This window comes from Nycticebus coucang, chromosome 3, assembly GCF_027406575.1.
Source record: "Nycticebus coucang isolate mNycCou1 chromosome 3, mNycCou1.pri, whole genome shotgun sequence".
In the NCBI taxonomy this organism is placed as follows: Eukaryota; Metazoa; Chordata; class Mammalia; order Primates; family Lorisidae; genus Nycticebus; species Nycticebus coucang.
The window spans coordinates 137,934,366-137,953,946 of record NC_069782.1 but is presented as its reverse complement, the minus strand read 5'-3'; positions in this window follow the sequence as shown (position 1 = coordinate 137,953,946).

Here is a 19,581-nt window from a genome sequence, read left to right as displayed (position 1 = left end):
TACTGACTCTTGGTCTAGCAATGTGGTCTGTTGATTTAACTGATGGAATGGATAGCTATATGGCTGAGTTTTTGTTTGTTTTGATATGATTATGATTATAATTATGCTCTCTTCCTCAAGTAATTCCTGATACTTGGTATTGGTATTTGATTGCTTGTTTTAGCATGGACATTCTCATTTTCAACTATCTATCTATCTATTGATTGATGGGTCTATTTTTTTCTCCTTTAGAATAAGGTAAAATTCACTTCCCCATGGATGCCACCCATTGGTTCTTTCTCTGTCTCCTGGTAAAATACAGACTAAGGCCATGTGATTGACAGCTCTATGCCCATTTAATGGCTGCTAAATATATTCTCTCTAAATTTTTAGCTCTAGACCAATTCATTCAACTTTTTTTAAAAAGCCATTTTATTTTATTTTACTATCATCATTACTTTTTGGCCCAGGACAGAATTTCCAAAGCCTTTCTTCAGCTGAATTTTTTTCTGTAGACTGTTCTAATCTGTGCACCTGTTCTTTGAAAATGTGGTGACAAGTTGCAAGCTCAGTGCTCCCGGTCTGAACTTTGCAGAGCATGATCTTATAATGAACGGGAATGTGATGCAGACAATTCGAGACCAGGCTTTGGGCAGAGTTTCCCACAGAACTGGATTAGAATCCTGGCTACAAATTTCCCAATTTTCTTATCTATATTAAAAACCAGGACATTGTACCCCATAATTGATTAATGTACACAGCTATAATTTAATTTTAAAAAGTCTCCAAAAAAAGTTTGTAATGTGTTATTTATGAAACCTGATTACCACAGGGTTTTACAGGAGTCACACAAGTTATAATGCACACTAGATAAAGAAGGTGACAGTGAAATTAAAGGTGAATGTGACTAAATGATTTTTTGGTTAGATGTTCATACCTTATTAACTTTAGACCAATGGAGACTTCATATCTTTCCTTCAAATTCCTCTTCAAATTTGAGTACTTACATTGTAGATTTGTATTCCAGTTTCTTAGTTATACTGAACATTTAGAAATTTTTCTGTTTATAGCTTCTCAATTCTTTTCGGTTTTGAGATTTAATGTTAACTCACCTTCTAATTAATTTTGACGGTAGATTCTTCCTGAGACTACATATAATCAAGGACTGTGACCACCGGTCCTATGGCTCATTTCAATGATACACGACCATAGGATACCATTGAATGGCTCATTGCTCCTATTGCTTTTGTAAGGAGACATAATTTCCTCTTGCCTAACTACATCTCTAGTCATTCACTGTAAGACAGCTCAAGACAGTATTCAAATGTTCTTGTTTCAGTAACAAATGCCTGGAGGACCAGAAATTAATTTCCTCTCTCCTGGTATATTATTGTGTTATTTTCTGATAACTCTACCCTTAGAATTTTGAGATACTGTTAGTGCTGGGGGCAGATTTTCTGTATTTGTCAAGTTGGCTTTTGTTCCAAACAGGTCACAACTAAGACCTCAGGAAAACTGAGAAAAACACTCTCTAACCATATCCATAGGATATTTAGGACTTGCAAAAAACATTATGTATTATTTATTCTCCCAATTTTTGAACCTCTTTCACCTGCTAATTTAAAAAAAATGACTCTAGGGAAAATTTATTGATCTATAAGGTATATAAAAGCTAAGTTTGCTGTGTCTGGCTTTGAAGTTTTATTGTAGGCCTTACATTTACTAAGTACATGAAATTCAAAAGTCACTAAATTTTTCTGCTCATCACATTTTTAAATCTTAAAATAAGAATGAGAACTACTGCCTCATCTGTTTAAAAAACAAATAGTTTATTTAAAAGCACTTTATTTCATAAAATATTATCTAGTACAAATGTATTCATTTTGCTACATTAAATGATAAATGATTTACATAATAAACTTACGAGCCTTGGAAAGATGATTTGCAGGTAAATTGTTTCAAGTTCCAGTTGGCTTCATTTTGCAGCCTGTGAAAAGCCAGAAGAGAAAGAGAGCAATGAACTAAAGTAGAAACTCTTTGGTTTGCAAATAGCACTTAGAGGCTGTATAAGAAGGGCTTGCCTGGTTGGAAAACTGTCTTTAGTATTCTCAAAAAGTAAAGATTTGTCAAGGGAAATGAGGCTTGGACCAAAGAGCAAATTGAAGGTATAGCCATAAGATCCTTTGTTTCAAGCGTTGAAAAGTTTAAGTTGATCCTCTAGTTCTGTGGTTGCCAACCTCCAGGCCAGGGACCATCTGTGTGGAGACTGGTAAACACCAGGTCTGACAGTCCACAGGAGGGGAGCAGTGGGTAAGGGAGCAAAGATTCATGGGTGTCCTCCGATCACCCGCCACATGGGACCATATACTTGCAGAAAAACAAGCTCAGGGCTCCTACTGATTCTGCGTTATGGTGAGTTATAATTATTTCCTTATATATTAAAATGTCAAAATAACAGAAATAAAGTGCACAATAAATTTAATGCACTTGAATCATCCTGAAACCATCCCCTCACCCTGGTCTTTGGAATAATTGTCTTCCATAAAACCAGCTCCTAGTTCCAAAAAGGTTGGGAACTACTGACCAACCTGTCTAGACCCTCTTCCATAAAACCAGTCCCTAGTGCCAAAAAGGTTGGGAACTACTGACCTAATAGACCCTTTCAGTTAGACAAAGGAGCTTCTAAATATCCTAAGGCCATCATTATTCCACAGCAGTCTACACAGGCAAAGTAGAAAGAGTCCTATCACTCAGCCTTCCCAGCTCCTCTCTCTTCCTTTAGTGCTCAGAAGCATTCCTCTCCCCTTTCTCCCTCTCTTTCTCTTTTCCCCACCCCCCCCTCTCTCTATATATATATACACATACACACACACACACACATATATATATATATCTTATTCTAGCCTGGGTTATATGACTAAATCTATCTATATATATATATAGTCTATATAGATATATAGACATAGACATATATAGACATATATATAAATATACACACAGAGATATGAAATATAATGATATATATATATATATATATATATATCTTATCTTGACCTCTGGTTCCCAGAGGACCTTTATTTAAGTTCAGCAGAAAGTGATATTCTATTTCCAAGAGTTGCAATTAAAGATCTATATTTGTGTTTCAGTGATTCAACTTGTTCTAGCTTGGGTTCTACTACTAAATCCATCACTTAGTCCAGGAGTATGTGGCATTCTCATTAGCCATTTCTGAGGGACATTGTTATACCTGATTATCAGGTGAGATCAGTGTCTTTCCATCTCCACAACATGTTAACAAAATAGTGGAGAGGTAGTTTGCCAAGGAAAATGAGGAACTATAGCTAGATTGGGAAGTGAATGGAGGGCACACAAAAATATCAAGTGGTCACTCCATCTTCAACTCACCTTCTTTTTTGGCCGGGGCTGGGTTTGAACTTGCCACCTCCAGCGTATGGGACTGGCGCCCTACTCTTTGAACCACAGGCACCACCCTAACCTTGCCTTTTTTGGAGACTGACAGCTTGTGAATTGTATTCTTCCTCCACCATGCTATCAGCTCCTAAATAACACACACAGCCCTTCTTCCTGGCTTCCTACTTCGTTTCCGACCCACCTTGCTGGGCAAACACACAGGCCGTCATAAACACGCCGTTAGTTTTGATGTCTCTCAGCGCTGTGCTGTGTTTGAACCATTTCTCTAAGGTCTGCTGACATTTCCTGATTGTTTACTATGTCTATTTCTGTTTTCCTCCTGGGTCATAATTCTTGGAAAGTCACCACTTCATCAATATCCTTTAACACTGTTTGGGTTTGTGGGTGTGCATTCAAGCAGGAAGGAGACCTACAGAGGTGAGCAGAATCTCACTGATGTGCTTTGTCAGTGCCAGGGAAATTCACAGTTGACAGAGGAGGAGCCTTAGACAGTCTATGTGCTGTTTTATCATGGGGCTAATAGGACGGAGCTATTCGAGTGATGGAGCAGGTGCTCAGGTGAGAGGGAAAGAACAAGTTGTTGAACATGTGCATATTAGACACATGTCTTATCTGTTCTGCAGAGCATAAAGTTTGGAATATGTTTTTCAGAAGCTAAGAAAAGGCCGCCACCACCCTTACTGGAAAAGGCATCATTCAGTGTCCATGATACGGCTTTCCAGCCGCTCATTGCAAATACTGTCAGATACCCTTGACTGGTCCAGGCATTTCTGCCCAGACATCTTATAGGAATGGCAAAATTCTATCTCAAAGTTGCAATTGTAGATGAAGTTGACCAGGACTGCTACACATTTAGGAGAGTACAGAGATGTATTTAAATACATCTGGCCCTGCTGCAGCCCAGGGCCTTTGTAACTGTGGCCACCCCATCACGGTGCACATTGTGGATGAAAGCACATGTGACGCAGTGCCAAAGGATCGCCCTCTCCCACTTTAACTTTCATCATCCCTTTCTATTCCTTTGGATGATCCTCGTCTGACTTCTCTCACACATTGGTGGATATAAAATGTTAATTTGTGAATACTCCTGTTCTTTCTAACAGTAGAAATTCTACAGCAGGGAATTGTCTTGAAAAGGTGAGTTTTTAAAATGCGCATCATGAAATGTTTATCTTGTCATTGATGTAGGCATCCCATGAAGTATTTATCTTGCTTTGTAAATAACCCAGGAAATGTATGTGCTCTTTGGGCCTCTGGCTACTGTGTTCAGCATCGTGATACTTGTTCTTGGAACAAGACAGGAAAAACACCAGATTATTTATTGTCTATTCATGTCTTGGTCATATTTCACGCTATTTCTATTAGTACTGATTCCATGCGTGTCCCTGTGGTGCTAACTCTATTAAGTCCATTTCTTGGAGAGTTTGTCACAGTGTTTTGGAAGTAACGTGGGCAGTTATAGGGTTCTCAGTGAGTAATATTTCAAAGAGTACTGAGCCAGGAGTCTAGAGTTGTAGATGCTGCTGAGTTGGTTGGGACTCTATTTCCACCCTAACAAGATGAAGATACTTGGCTTTACTTTCTTTTATCCTTAACAAAGGTTAATCCTAGAATTCAGTGCCTCTATAAACTGCTATGAATGATTTTGTTGGATTTTAGGTAACTTTTTAATAATGTCTTAACTGTTTCAAGATCTTAAAGAGCACCTCTAAAAGTTCTCATTCCTCCAAAAAAGTTTTCTTAAGGGGATAGGTCTTACTGTGAATGCTGCATCTGGCATCATCACCATCCTTCCCATCATCACTATCAACACCAATGTCATCATCAACAGTTGTCAAGTGCATTTTATGTGTCAGCCATGATGCTAAAGACATTATATATTTTCTCATGTAACCTTACAATAAGAAGTACTTGGAATTATCTCAGTTTCATAGATGAAAAATGTTAAATTGAGAGGGAGTTCACCCAAGGATTCATAACCAGGAAATGATGGGACTTACTTCTCAAAATCAGTTTGATATGACTCCAAAGTATATATATTTTACCACTAATCTATATTCACTCCTGTATGGACACAATAAATGAAATAATTACTGGAGATACATTATTAAATTAAGCAGTAGAGCAAAGGTATGTTTTTCCATTTTATCTACAGCCTTTCTACTTCCATAAATGCTGACAGTATACACTCAGAGCTATCCTTAAATGTTACCTCCATCAAATAAAAATAGGCTCAAGACTTGTTCATTATAGGGTTGCCCAAATCAAGGTTTTAAATTCAAAATGATACCCCTGGATACTTTTTCTTTTTTTAAGAACTGTCATTGCTCTATTCTTCATTTCTATGTTAGATTTTTTGTCAATTATTCTTATACATTTCTTGGGTTGAATATTCCAATGACATTGCATTTTAGAAATATTTTCTCATAGTAATAGGCAAATAAAAGGTCCAGGATAACAAGGCCCCTCTGTGGTAATGTTCTTAATTGGAAAAGAATGTTTAGATCAAGGAATTTTTGCCTTTTTTCCCTCCTACCAAATTTTTGATAATTGAAATAGTTATTTTTATTTCTGAGTTTCATGTGTTTACCAGATAATGTAGTGTGTTATTTCTCCACAGCACCACTCGTAGAAAAAAATGCAACTTCTGCTAGAGTTGCCCAGGGATCTCTGACTTCTCTCCACCTCCCTTTCTTACTCCCACCTGCCTCCAACTCCTAATATTCAAACTAAAAGCTTAGATTTCCAGAGGCCAGAAGCAGAGGGAAAACTGCTGGGAAGAATCTGCATCTGTTCTGCTATTTGCATATGTTTATTTAATGTGCTTCTACGTATTTCCCTGTGACCTTGAGTTGTACATTTCAAAATTAAAATCTTTACATTTCCACTTGGTTTGAGGAAGGAAATTTTGCAAGTGCATATTGGTGGTGGCAGTCATTTCACTCTGTAATTATAAGGACAATGGCATTTTTGTGAACTTAATTGTCAGACCTTCCTACAGCTCTTAGAGCCATTCCAGGAAAAGAGTTCCAAAATTGCTTTGAAGGGTGGACTAGGCAGTGGCATCAGTGCGTAGCTTCCCAGGAGGAGTATCTCAAAGGTGGGCCGAGTGGTAGTCAGCAATGAGGTATGTAGCACTTTTTCCTGGTTGAGTTTGCAAATTTAATTGTCAGACCTGTATATACATTACATATATGTATGTGTGTGTATATATAAACATACATATACTTGCACATATATTTTTTAATTTACAATGTGCTTAAGTTGTGAGTCTGTTATAGACTATGTCCTAAGTATTGTTCCCATCGAGCTCCCTGTGGTTTATATTATTATCCTCATTTTATTGATGCCCAGAATACTCCACAGGTATAAAATGCACATAATCCTGAAATTTCCAATTTCCAATATACACGTTTCGCGGTCTAAGCATGGACCACAGAGGCAAGTGTTAGAAAGAAGGAGATTCCTGACAATTGTGTTGCACTCCAGATCCAGCTTTACCTGAAGGCATTTTCTCAGATGGTGTGTGTGTTTGCTTGTTTTAGCTTACCGGCCTCAGGACTCAGTTTAAAGTAGATTTTTGTCAGTGTAATCAAGATAGTTATCATTGAAGTGTGGAAAAATAAAAAGGACAAAGTTACGCTGATGTGCAGCTCAGAGTCACCCCAGTAGAGGAGCTGGGGAAATTATCCAGGGGTAACCTGGTTTCTCTTTTTATTTGGTAAGAATTTTTTTTTTTTTTACCAAATCAATTATGAAAGCAGTATAACTGAGAGTTGTCTTTTTTTTTTTTTTACTTTATGAAGGAGAACTAGCAAATTTCTGATTGAACTAAGCAAAAGATAAGGAGAAGACTGATATTTATTCTTAAACATCTATGAGGAGCTCTGTTCCACTTTGACTGATTTAGCGATATTAAAGTAATGGAAGCTGGGAAGTGGTGCATTTTTTCGTACCCAAACATCATCTATTTTATTTGCACAAGATGCTTTCCAGAGAGCTATTGCCCTCCTTCTTTCTTATGTGCTGGCCTCTTTATCAGCCAATAATCAGCCAATCTGTTAGTTGTCTTTCTGGCTTGCTTTTCTTTTCCCTTTTTCATAATTTTTCATCTCAAGGAGACAAACCTTCACAGAGAGAAACCCCTAACTTTGAACTGGACAAATAGTTCAGTGCTGTGTGACCCTGCCGATTGTTAATATTGTCTTAAAGGACCATGACGCAGGTTTTACATATTTCCTGAATGCTACCTTCTCAGTTCTTTATCCCACACACTAAGAGAAAGTGATGAGTTTTCTGTCCTCGTATCGTAAACAGAGGTAGCCTTTTTTTCCTCCCACTGGTTTCTGATTATCATACTTACACTAATAAAATTTGAAGGAACAGATAGACGGGAGGTAAATTGGTGTTTTTAATGAGAGTGATCCTTTATCATTCCCCACAGATCTCGAGTTCTATATAGGCAGTAATGAAATAAGGGCTTCAGGAGTCATAAACATACACACACACAAATAAGCATTCTAGTAAATGTTCTTTATTATCACTAGCCTGGGACTGAGCTCAAGATAACCGCATAAACTTTCTTGTAAGCAGCTGTTTGGAAATCACTTCAGGGATTTGAGGAAGAGGGAGGGTGTAGGATGGGAGCAAGTGAAGAGGTTTCCTGTTGACTCTAAATCTGCCCTCACCTGTCCTCTAAATTATAGCGCAGTTGGAGGGAGCCGCTGCAGCCACTAAGGGGTAGCAGGGTGGATCTCAACAGTGGCTGCAGGCTGTGGAATTAGTTAAATCAGTTTACAGTCTGGAGAGAAGTAGAAATGAGGAAATGACTTAATGGTAAGCGGTGTGGGGAGGATAAATTGGCATGCAGCTGTCCTTAATAGCAACTTAGATTGGAGAAAGAATAGATGCTCTGGCCATGCACCTGGAACAAGTTATATTGAGTATCTGGGAAAACATTCTGTGGGTAAATGTGAAGGCTTTAAAATGAACGGAAGAGGACAGATGCTGAAGCTTCATTTCTCAAGATCTAGAAAAGAGATATTTTCACTCAGAATAAGAAATTCTGCAGTGTCCTGAAGATTTCTTCTGATCACAAACCCCAGCGTTTTGAGTAAGTGTGATGAAGTCATATAAAAATGTAAGTCTTCTGCTCCCCTGCCTATGATCCTGTTTTTCAAGAGATAAAAAAAGGAGAGAGAGGAGAAAGTGAGAGAACCAGAGTTCATAAACAAGGGAGAGGCCTGGTGAGTATGAACACCCTGGGTGGGATTAGATCTTTGAACAATGCACAGAAACTTACTGGTCATTGAATCATGAGAGGATCTTGTTCAATTTCATATTCTTACTTAGTAGGACTGATTTGGGAATGATGTTAAGCATTTGTATCAGGCGATGCTAGTTCTGCTAGTCTAAGGACCACACTTAGAATAGCAAAGATAAGACATACAGGTTGAATTGAACGTCAACAAGTTTGGAGGAGAAAAGAAGAGAAAATATATACTACAAAGTATTGTAGAAACTGGTAGCCTAAAAGTAGGAGTGCAGGATGCTGGAACTCAGTTATTTACTACAAGTTTATTATATCCTTGGGGACATGGCTGAGAAGCTGCAATTTGCCTGCTATCATACAGGAGTCTGCTTTCGGCATCACCTTATTCTCCAATTCCATTCTCATTTCTTACAACCTGCCTATTCTCAAAAGAAATGTAAGGTTAAAGCCAGCAAGAAATCGCCATCCCCTGATTATGTCTTGGAAGATAAGACTGGGAATAGAACCATAGCTGTTGAGATGGTTTATGGAAACTGTGAACCTTGGTTTGGGAGAAATAGCATGGTGGTAACAATATATGCTTTGCCACCTTTGATATGATATACAGCTTTGGTACCAACATTTGGTATCATCGTTGGTGATGTTAACTTTCTTATCCTCTATGAATTTCAGTTTTCTCCTAGGCTTACCTGAGGTAAGTGCTGGGTAGAGGACTTGTGAGCAGTACTATCAGTTGATCTATGGAGGGTCCTTGGGAGAGGACCTGTCATATGGAAAGTACTTATTGTGATGATTACTTTCATTTAAATTGGAAAGAACATGAAAATTTTGAGGGAGAAATCTAGTGATTTATTTTCTCTATCCTGAACCCTGCTTTCAGATCCTGAGTTCAGACTCTGAGGTACTCTGTTATCCAATTCACATCGAGGATATTTATAAAACATGTTATTCATTGTGCATGGGAAGATTCTTTGGTAGAATAAAATTGGAGAAAATTGAGTTGTTAAGGTGAGAAAGTAAACCTAAAAATCACAATGTTCCATGTTGCGTATATATTAGTGTGAAATCTAGCAGGCACTTGTCTTTAATCTTTCTGCACCAGAGAAGAGCTCACATGACCAGGCATGTCAGAGTGGGAGCTGATGGCACTTTGCACTGACTTAGAGAAACTACTCAAGGAAACATGGCATGTGTTGGCTTTGAGTAAGGGACACTTACTTTACTTGTCATAGATGTGGTTAAGCAAAGGATCTGAGGATTCTGGCTTGTCAAGAAAAAGATGACAAGACAATTTGGTAATTGGCTGCATTGCAAAGAATTCTGAAATCTGGAATCAGATAGTCCTGATTTAAATTTTCATTTTGGCTACTTACCAGATACTTGGTATTTGTACTGTTACTTAACTGCTGTGAGAAGTCACTTCTCACTCATGAAATGTATTTGTATACATGTATACATACATCTAACACATATGTGCATACTTGTAAAACTTATAGCCATTGTAAGCATTACTCATAGTATTCCTTAAAATATAATAGGCATGACCAAGAAGTGGAGGCCTGGGAAGGCAGCCTCATAGAAAGCATATATGTGCATCTGGGACCCATTCTTCACACTGGCTAGAAAGATTGGACTGATAGCCTGTGGTTAGCTTAGGGGCTAACCCTCCCATTCAGAAACTTGTGGAAGCTGCCTTGACATGGTAATTGACTTTTGAGGTACCTATCTCTTTGGCGGAATAAACTTAAGAGTCCAAGGGCCGGAGATGGTGAGAAAAACAGTGACTCTTAGTGGTAAGAAGAAGGCTAGGCCACAACCACCAATGCAGAAATTCTTTAAAAAGGCAAACAAGGGGGAGGAGACAAGATGGCTGACTGAAGCCAGCTTTCCACAGAGGCTCCCACCCAGAAGGAGAGTTAAAGGACAAAAATTCAGCAAGTAACCTGGTGGATTTAAGCTGCACTAAGAGAGAAGGTTGTAGAACGCATGTCAACCCTGCTGAGGCGAGCTGCGACCACAAGGATACAAACAAAAGGTACAAAATCCATCACCAAGCGGATGGGAGTCCCCTCCCCAATAAGAATGGCTCAGAGTGCCCCACAAACAACTGGTCAGAGTTCAAAGGTCCTCCCACTACACTCCATGGGAGAGACCCCCTAAAAACTGGACCTACCTCCCCTACTAGGGTGCCACGGTGTCCTCCTGCCAGGCATAAAACTGTATAAACTGTATATAGTCTCTACCTGGAATTCTGAGCTCCCAGCGCTCCCCTTCACTCACACTGGGGTCTAGAGGCCAGTCCCGGTCGGTTGGCGGAGAGGGGACTGCACCGGAGTGGCAGTTCCCTGAGGCACAGTGTGACAGCCGTCTTTTGGTGACAATACAGCCAGGCATAAAACTGTGTAGAGATCTGTGTGTTCTCTGCCTGCAGCCCCAGGCTCCCAGCGCTCCCCACACTCCCCTCTGCTGTCGCTCCAAGGTCTGGAGGCCTGTCCCCCAGGGGTCCAGACTCTTGGGCGATTGCTCAAGGGGTATAGACAGTGCTGGGCTGCAGCCTGTCGGTGCAGACTCTGGGGTACAGAGTGGAGAGAGGACGGTTGGCCGGAGGGGAGCTACACCGGAGCAGCCGTTGCCTGAGCCATGAAGCAGCAGCCCTCTTTTGCTAGCAATACGGCTCATTACCAAATATTCTAAAGCCACACCCCCTGTCTCCCTGGGCAATCAGAGACTCTGAGTTTGGCTGAGGCAACTCCAACTTGCAAACCAGGGAAACTCCCAGGGTGGGGCTGACCCAGAGGTCCGCTTTACTAAACCTAAGACGCACCTGGCCCTCAGGGGCTCATCAGCCTATAGACAATACAAGAGCAAAGACAAGCTGATTTGAAGCTCAATTCAGCTTCTCTACTGCAGGGAACCGCAGAGTTGTTCTGTTCTGTTCTTTCAGTAACATTAATCAGGGGCGAAACTGGACCTGAGTGAAAACCCCTCAACCTTCATCAAGCGCCCGAGGTTGTCAGGCCTCACCTCTTCCTGCTGGAGAGAGGCAGAGCGCAGTGCCTGGCAGACTTCCTTGTGATTCAGGCAGGTACAAACTCTTGGAGTACCGATTCACTACAGGCAACTGGGTCAGCCAACTGCAGGGCTATCAGTGACTGGATGTGAAGTGGTGCAAGGTGGGGAAGGAGGCAGCAACCTTCACAGACTGATTTATTGGCTGGGTGGCTTCTCCTGACTCCACACAGCACTGGAGCAAGCCACACCAGAGTAGTCACCAGACCCCTGTGATCCAGTTCCCAGAGACCTCTTAAACTCTCTCACCTGAGACAGGTGCAGACGGAGACAATTAATTTGGACCTTTTTGAACTGAACCAATCACCTGAGGACAAATCAGGTGGTGCCCTGGGTGCACGGTGGTAGGAAGGTTTGATTTTTCTTTTCTAATTGTTTGCCAGTGAAGGGCAGGGTGACTTAATTGCTGATATTTCTCCACAGCTGAGACTTCAATCCAAAGTATCTGTTTCACTAGGGTGGAACAGAAACCACCTGAAAAAAAGACAGAACCACTTAGCCCCACCACACCAGACAGGGCCCCAGTTTCTCAGGCCACAACACTGCACAGGCCCTTGACAAAGCCCCAGGGGAAAAAATCAGAGGGACTAAAACAACCATGGGGTGGAATCAGCGGAAAAACTCTGATAACATGAATAACCAGAATAGATCAACCCCCCCAAGGAAAGATATGGCACATGCAATTGAAGATCCCATTCATAAACAACTGACTGAGATGTCAGAAATCGAATTCAGAATTTGGATTACAGACAAGATTAACACAGTGGAATTAGGAATTCGAGGAGAAATTCAAAAGTTGTCTCAAGAATTTAATGAATTTAAAGACAAAACCACCAAAGACTTAGACACACTGAAGCAAGAATTTGCAGCCCTCAAAGATATGAAAAATACAGTAGAATCCCTCAGCAATAGAATGGAGCAAGAAGAAGAAAGGATTTCTGACATTGAAGATAAAGCCTTTGAACGCTCCCAAACTCTCAAAGAGGAAGAGAAATGGAGAGCAAAAACAGATCATTGTCTCCGAGAGCTCTGGGATAATTTGAAGAAGGCAAATATCCGAATCATAGGGGTTCCAGAAACAGATGAAGTGGCCTTGCTGGACAGAGGCCCTTCTGCATGAAATTATGAAAGAGAATTTTCCAGACATGTCTAGAGATTCTGAAATTCAATAGCGGACAGGTTCAGAACCCCAGCACGACTCAACCCCAATAAGACATCCCCAAGGCATATCAAAGTTAACTTCACTAAAGTTAATATGAAGGAGAAAATCCTCAAAGCTGCCAGGAGAAAGAAAACAATTACCTTCAAAGGGAAGAATGTTAGAATGACTGCAGATCTCTCTGCTGAAACTTTTCAAGCCAGAAGAGGGTGGTCACCGACTTTTAATCTCCTAAAGCAAAATAACTTTCAACCCCAGATCTTGTATTCAGCTAAACTGAGTTTCATTTATGATGGCGAAATTAAATACTTTAATGACATTCATATGTTGAAGAAATTTGCCATAACCAAACCAGCTCCTCAGGATATTCTCAGACCTATCCTCCATAATGACCAACCCAATCCTATACCACAAAAGTAAACTCACTCAGAAACTTCGGATCAAACTCCAATTTCCACACTGGTGAAAGGATTAAAAATGCCCACTGGACTTTTGAAAAACTCAATACCCAAAACTTCACCAGACTTATAAATATTCTCCATTAATGTGAGCGGCTTAAACTTTCCTCTAAAGAGGCATTGGTTAGCTGATTGGATATAAAAACTCAGGCCAGATATTTGTTGCATACGAGAGTCACATCTTAACTTAAAAGACAAATACAGACTCAGGGTGAAAGGATGGTCGTCCGTATTTCAGGCAAATGGTAATCAGAAAAAAGCAGGTGTTGCAATTTTATTTGCAGATACAATAGGCTTTAAACCAACAAAAGTAAGGAAGGACAAGAATGGTCACTTCATATTTGTTAAGGGTAGTACTCTGCCATGGACCGCCCTGTCGGTGGGCTCCAGTCCGAGGGAAAGTAGGGAGAAGGAACGAGGAAGGTTGAGAGATCGGCGAAGGAATGACAGTCTGACACACTACGGGTGAAGTATGCAGCTGTAAATTTACTGGGTACACATGTTGGTATTTATACATTTTTACAGAGCTTGCAATCTTTCTGCTTACGTGCGCGGGTTATCTTTGTGTTTGTAAGTGTGATTTATCATGCATTGTTATGTCTTAAGGTTCCGCTTCCCGGAGGGTAGCGGTTATTAGTCAACTCTGCCCGTTTCCTCCTATCTCAGGAATGTTACCGCCTTTAACTCTTTTCTTAGTTTCTTATTATCTTTTTAGAACAGCTTGATATTTTCTTTATGTTAATGTTTGACTAATTCTACATTTACTATTTGATCTTATTGTTATTGATAATTATAATTTTGATTTAGAGTAAATTTCTTGACAAGTATTAGTTTTTTTATTGATTTTTATTATGCGTGACAGTTGGTGAAGTAAGATGTTCTGAACAGGACTTCATGGTGGGTGGATGTGTTTCAGTGACTTTGTAACTTATGTAGATAATTTGTATTTCGTGTCCTTAAGCTTATCGTCTTAGCTCACTGGTATTTATGGTGGGAAAACATCTTTATGTGCTCATTTTTGGTGCCACTGAGTCTAATAGCTCATGAGGTGGTGTTATATCTGGATTAACAGTGTATTGTGTTCATTCTTAAGAAAGTACATATTGATAGTTTATCAGAACAAACAGACTTCTGGTACAGGATGACAAACACATGAGTAGACGCCACAATCTTTAAACTTAAGCGGGTAACTGAGCATACTAGGCAACATTTCTGATGCTGTGCATACTGGGGGCGCTGGGGGCAAAGCTCCGGGGAGCACAAACCACCTTCCCGTCGTTCTATAACGCGGACAGCACTGCCTCACTACGGCTATATGCCGTGGGCGCGGCAATACTCAATATGATGAGATCTCAATTATTAATATCTATGCACCCAAACAGAATGCACCTCAATTTATAAGAGAAACTCTAACAGACATGAGCAACTTGATTTCATCCAGCTCCATAATCGTCGGAGATTTCAACACTCCTTTGGCAGTGTTGGATCGATCCTCCAGCAAGAAGCTGAGCAAAGAAATCTTAGATTTAAACCTAACCATCCAACATTTGGATTTAGCAGACATCTACAGAACATTTCATCGCAATAAAACGGAATACACATGCTTCTCATCAGCCCATGGAACTTACTCCAAAATCGATCACATCTTAGGTCACAGGTCTAACCTCAGTAAATTTAAAGGAATAGAAATTATTCCATGCATCTTCTCGGACCACCATGGAATAAAACTTGAGCTGAGTAACAACAGGAATCTGCATACTCATACAAAAACATGGAAGTTAAATAACCTTATGCTGAATGATAGCTGGGTCAGAGATGAGATCAAGAAAGAAAGCGCCAATTTTTTGGAATAAAACAACAATGAAGACACAAACTATCAGAACCTCTGGGACACAGCAAAGGCAGTTCTAAGAGGGAAATTTATAGCACTGCAAGCCTTCCTCAAGAGAATGGAAAGAGAGGAAGTTAACAACTTAATGGGACATCTCAAGCAACTGGAAAAGGAAGAACATTCCAACCCCAAACCCAGTAGAAGAAAAGAAATAACCAAAATTAGAGCAGAATTAAATGAAATTGAAAACAAAAGAATAATACAACAGATCAATAAATAAAAAAGCTGGTTTACGAAAAGGTCAATAAAATAGATACACCTTTGGCCAACCTAATCAGGAAAAAAAGAGTAAAACCTCTAATCTCATCAATCAGAAACAACAAAGACAAAATAACAACAGACTCATCAGAAATCCAAAAATCCTTAATGAATATTACAAGAAACTGTATTCTCAGAAATATGAAAATCTGAAGGAAATTGACCGATACATGGAAGCATGTCACCTTCCAAGACTTAGCCAGAATCAAGTGGAAATACTGAACAGGCCCATATCAAGTTCGGAAATAGCATCAACCATACAAAACCTCCCTAAAAAGAAAAGCCCGGGACCAGATGGTTTCATGTCAGAATTCTACCAAACTTTTAAAGAGGAATTAGTACCTATATTACTCAACCTGTTCCAAAAGGTAGAAAAAGAAGGAAGATACCCAACATGTTCTATGAAGCAAACATCACACTGATTCCCAAACCAGGAAAAGACACAACAAGAAAAGAAAATTAAGACCAATATCACTAATGAATATAGATGCAAAAATATTCAACAAGATCCTAACAAACAGAATCCAGCAACACATCTAACAAATTATATATCATGACCAATTCGGTTTTATCCCAGGATCTCAAGGCTGGTTCAATATACGTAAATCTATAAATGTAATCCAGCACATAAACAAATTAAAAAACAAAGACCATATGATTCTCTCAATCGATGCAGAAAAAGCTTTTGATAATATCCAGCACCCCTTCATGATCAAAACACTTAAGAAAATCGTTATAGAAGGAACATTTCTTAAACTGATAGAGGCCATCTACAGCAAACCCACAGCCAATATCATATTGAATGGAGTTAAATTGGAATCATTTCCACTCAGATCAGGAACCAGACAAGGCTGCGCTTTGTCTCCATTGCTTTTTAACATTGTAATGGAAGTTTTAGCCACTGTAATTAGGGAAGAAAAGGCGATCAAGGGTATCCATATAGGGTCAGAAGAGATCAAAATTTCGCTCTTCACAGATGATATGATAGTATATCTGGAAAATACTAGGGACTCTACTACAAAACTCCTAGAAGTGATCAAGGAATACAGCAGCGTCTCAGGTTACAAAATCAACATTCATTATCGGTAGCCTTTATATATACCAACAACAGTCAAGTTGAAAAAACAGATAAGGACTCTATCCCATTCACAGTAGTGCCAAAGAAGATGAAATATTTGGGAATTTATCCAACAAAGGACGTGAAAGATCTCTATAAAGAGAACTATGAAACTCTAAGAAAAGAAATAGCTGAAAATATTAACAAATGGAAAAACATACCATGCTCATGGCTGGAAAGAATCAATATTGTTAAAATGTCTATACTACCCAAAGCAATATATAATATATACTACAAATCAATAGTGATCAAAATAGCATGGTATTGGCACAAAAACAGAGAAGTAGATGTCTGGAACAGAATAGAGAACCAAGAGATGAATCCAGCTCCTTACCGTTATTTAATCTTTGACAAGCCAATTAAAAACATTCAGTGGGGAAAAGATTCCCTATTTAACAAATGGTGTTGGGGAACTGTCTGGCAATCTGTAGAAGACTGAAAGTGGACCCACACCTTTCACCATTAACTAAGATAGGCTCTCACTGGATCAAAGATTTAAACTTAAGACATGAAACTATAAAAATACTAGAGGAGAGTGCAGGGAAAACCCTTGAAGAAATCGGGCTGGGCGAGTATTTTATGAGGAGGACCCCCTGGGCAATTGAAGCAGCTTCAAAAGTACACTACTGGGACTGGATCAAACTAAAAAGCTTCTGCCCAGCCAAGAACACAGTAAGTAAAGCAAGCAAACAGCCCTCAGAATGGGAGAAGATATTTGCAGGTTATGTCTCTGACAAAGGTTTAATAACCAGAATCCACAGAGAACTCAAACGCATTAGCAAGAATAGAACAAGGGATCCCATCGCAGGCTGGGCAAGGGATTTGAAGAGAAACTTCTCTGAAGAGGACAGGTGTGCGGCCTTCAGACATATGAAAAAATGCTCATCATCTTTAATCATCAGAGAAATGCAAATCAAAACTACTTTGAGATACCATCTAACTCCAGTGACACTAGCCTATATTACAAAATCCCAAGACCAGAGATGTTGGCGCGGATGTGGAGAAAAGGGAACACTTTTGCACTGCTGGTGGGAATGCAAATTAATACATTCCTTTTGGAAAGATATATGGAGAACACTTAGAGATCTAAAAATAGATCTGCCATTCAATCCTGTAATCCCTCTACTGGGCATATACCCAGAAGACCAAAAATCACAACATAACGAAGATATTTGTACCAGAATTTTTATTGCAGCTCAATTCATAATTGCTAAGTCATGGAAGAAGCCCAAGTGCCCATCGATCCACGAATGGATTAATAAATTTTGGTACATGTACACCATGAAATATTATGCAGCCTTAAAGAAAGATGGAGACTTTACCTCTTTCATGTTTACATGGATGGAGCTGGAACATATTCTTCTTAGTAAAGTATGTCAAGAATGGAAGAAAAAGTACCCAATGTACTGAGCCCTACTATGAAACTAATTTAGGGTTTTCACATGAAAGCTATAACCCAGTTACAACCTAAGAATAGGGGGGAGAAAAGGAGGTTAGGGAGGTGGGAGTTGGGTAGAGGGAAGGGGACTGGTGGGATTACACCAGGGGTGCATCTTACAAGGGTATATGTGAAACTTGGTAAATGGTCTGTAAAGCTAGTGAATGATGCCCCATGATCATATCAATGTACACAGCTATGATTTAATAATAAAAATAAAAATAAAAAGGCAAACAATTGTTTGTATTTGTCAGGTAAAGTCCAAGTTAAAGTTGAGCCATTCACCCAGGAGGTGTGTCATATGCGCCTACACCGTACCCATTAAGGGAGAGCTTACCATTCCCGGCTCCTGCCCTCGCCTCCATATGTGCCTACACTGTATCCATTAGGGGAGAGCTTACCACTTCCCCCCTCTTGCCCGCTCCTCTTTTCCTCCTTCCTACCCTTCCCCTCTTGAATTCAATTGTATTTTTCTCTCAGATGCAAATATTGTAACCTGATTGTTTATACCTTTATATTAATCTGAAAAAAAATCTTTCCTATGAAGTTGAAATAGTATTGTTTCTGATTTTTAAAGGACAACATGTTCAAGGATTATGGTGGGATTTTTGAAAAGTTAAGTGTTCAATTTTCTACTAGAGTTCAGCCAATTAAATACTATTTCTTTATGTTAAAAGAATAAAAAGGCAAACAAGTCCTTAATGCCTTAGCAGGTCAAATTATGGCTTTAACAGGCTTTTGTTCCCTCTGGTCAGCTTAACTCTGATCAGTCAAGGGGACCAAGAATCCATGCCAAAAGAGACTGGATTCTTAAAGCAAACAACACCACCACCACAAAACAAAATGAAACAAAACAAAACAAACAACAAAAAAGGAGAAACTTTGAGAGAATGATCCTATTCATGCCTTGTCTGCACTTGGTTTAGTCAATCTGATTCTTTCTCCTTATAGACTCATTTTCACTGCTGTTAGAACAAGGCAATGGTATAAAATGACCTCTCCTCAAAAATCCAAAATGGACATAATTTAAATTTAACACGTGCAATTTTCCTCTCACAAATTCCCTAAATCCCAATTAAAGAGTATCACAAGAGAGTCAAGTGAGCCAAATTCCCCTTGTGGTCTAATCAAGATTGGCCAGAGGGTCAGAGTTGTACAAAAAGAGTGCAGATACCATTCTTGTGGGTGAGGGAGCCATATTTAACCAGGCAGACATCACAAAGAAAATGACGGAGACTTATTTGAATACAAGGTACAACAGACCTGTTTTCTCCCCAATTAAAGGGCTGTCAGTGATCTCCCATCATCCCTGTGCCATTGACGTGGGCCAATGTGGTTGAGCTTCAGAGAGTGATGCTGCTTTGAATAGAGTCTTAGGAGAGATAATCCAGGACAGGATAATAAAGACATTTCTACCACTCACTCCATACTTTTATTTCACTCGTGGACACGTTTTATAGTAATTTGGAGTCATTTCTTTTCTTAGAAGGATGCAGTGAGGAAATGTT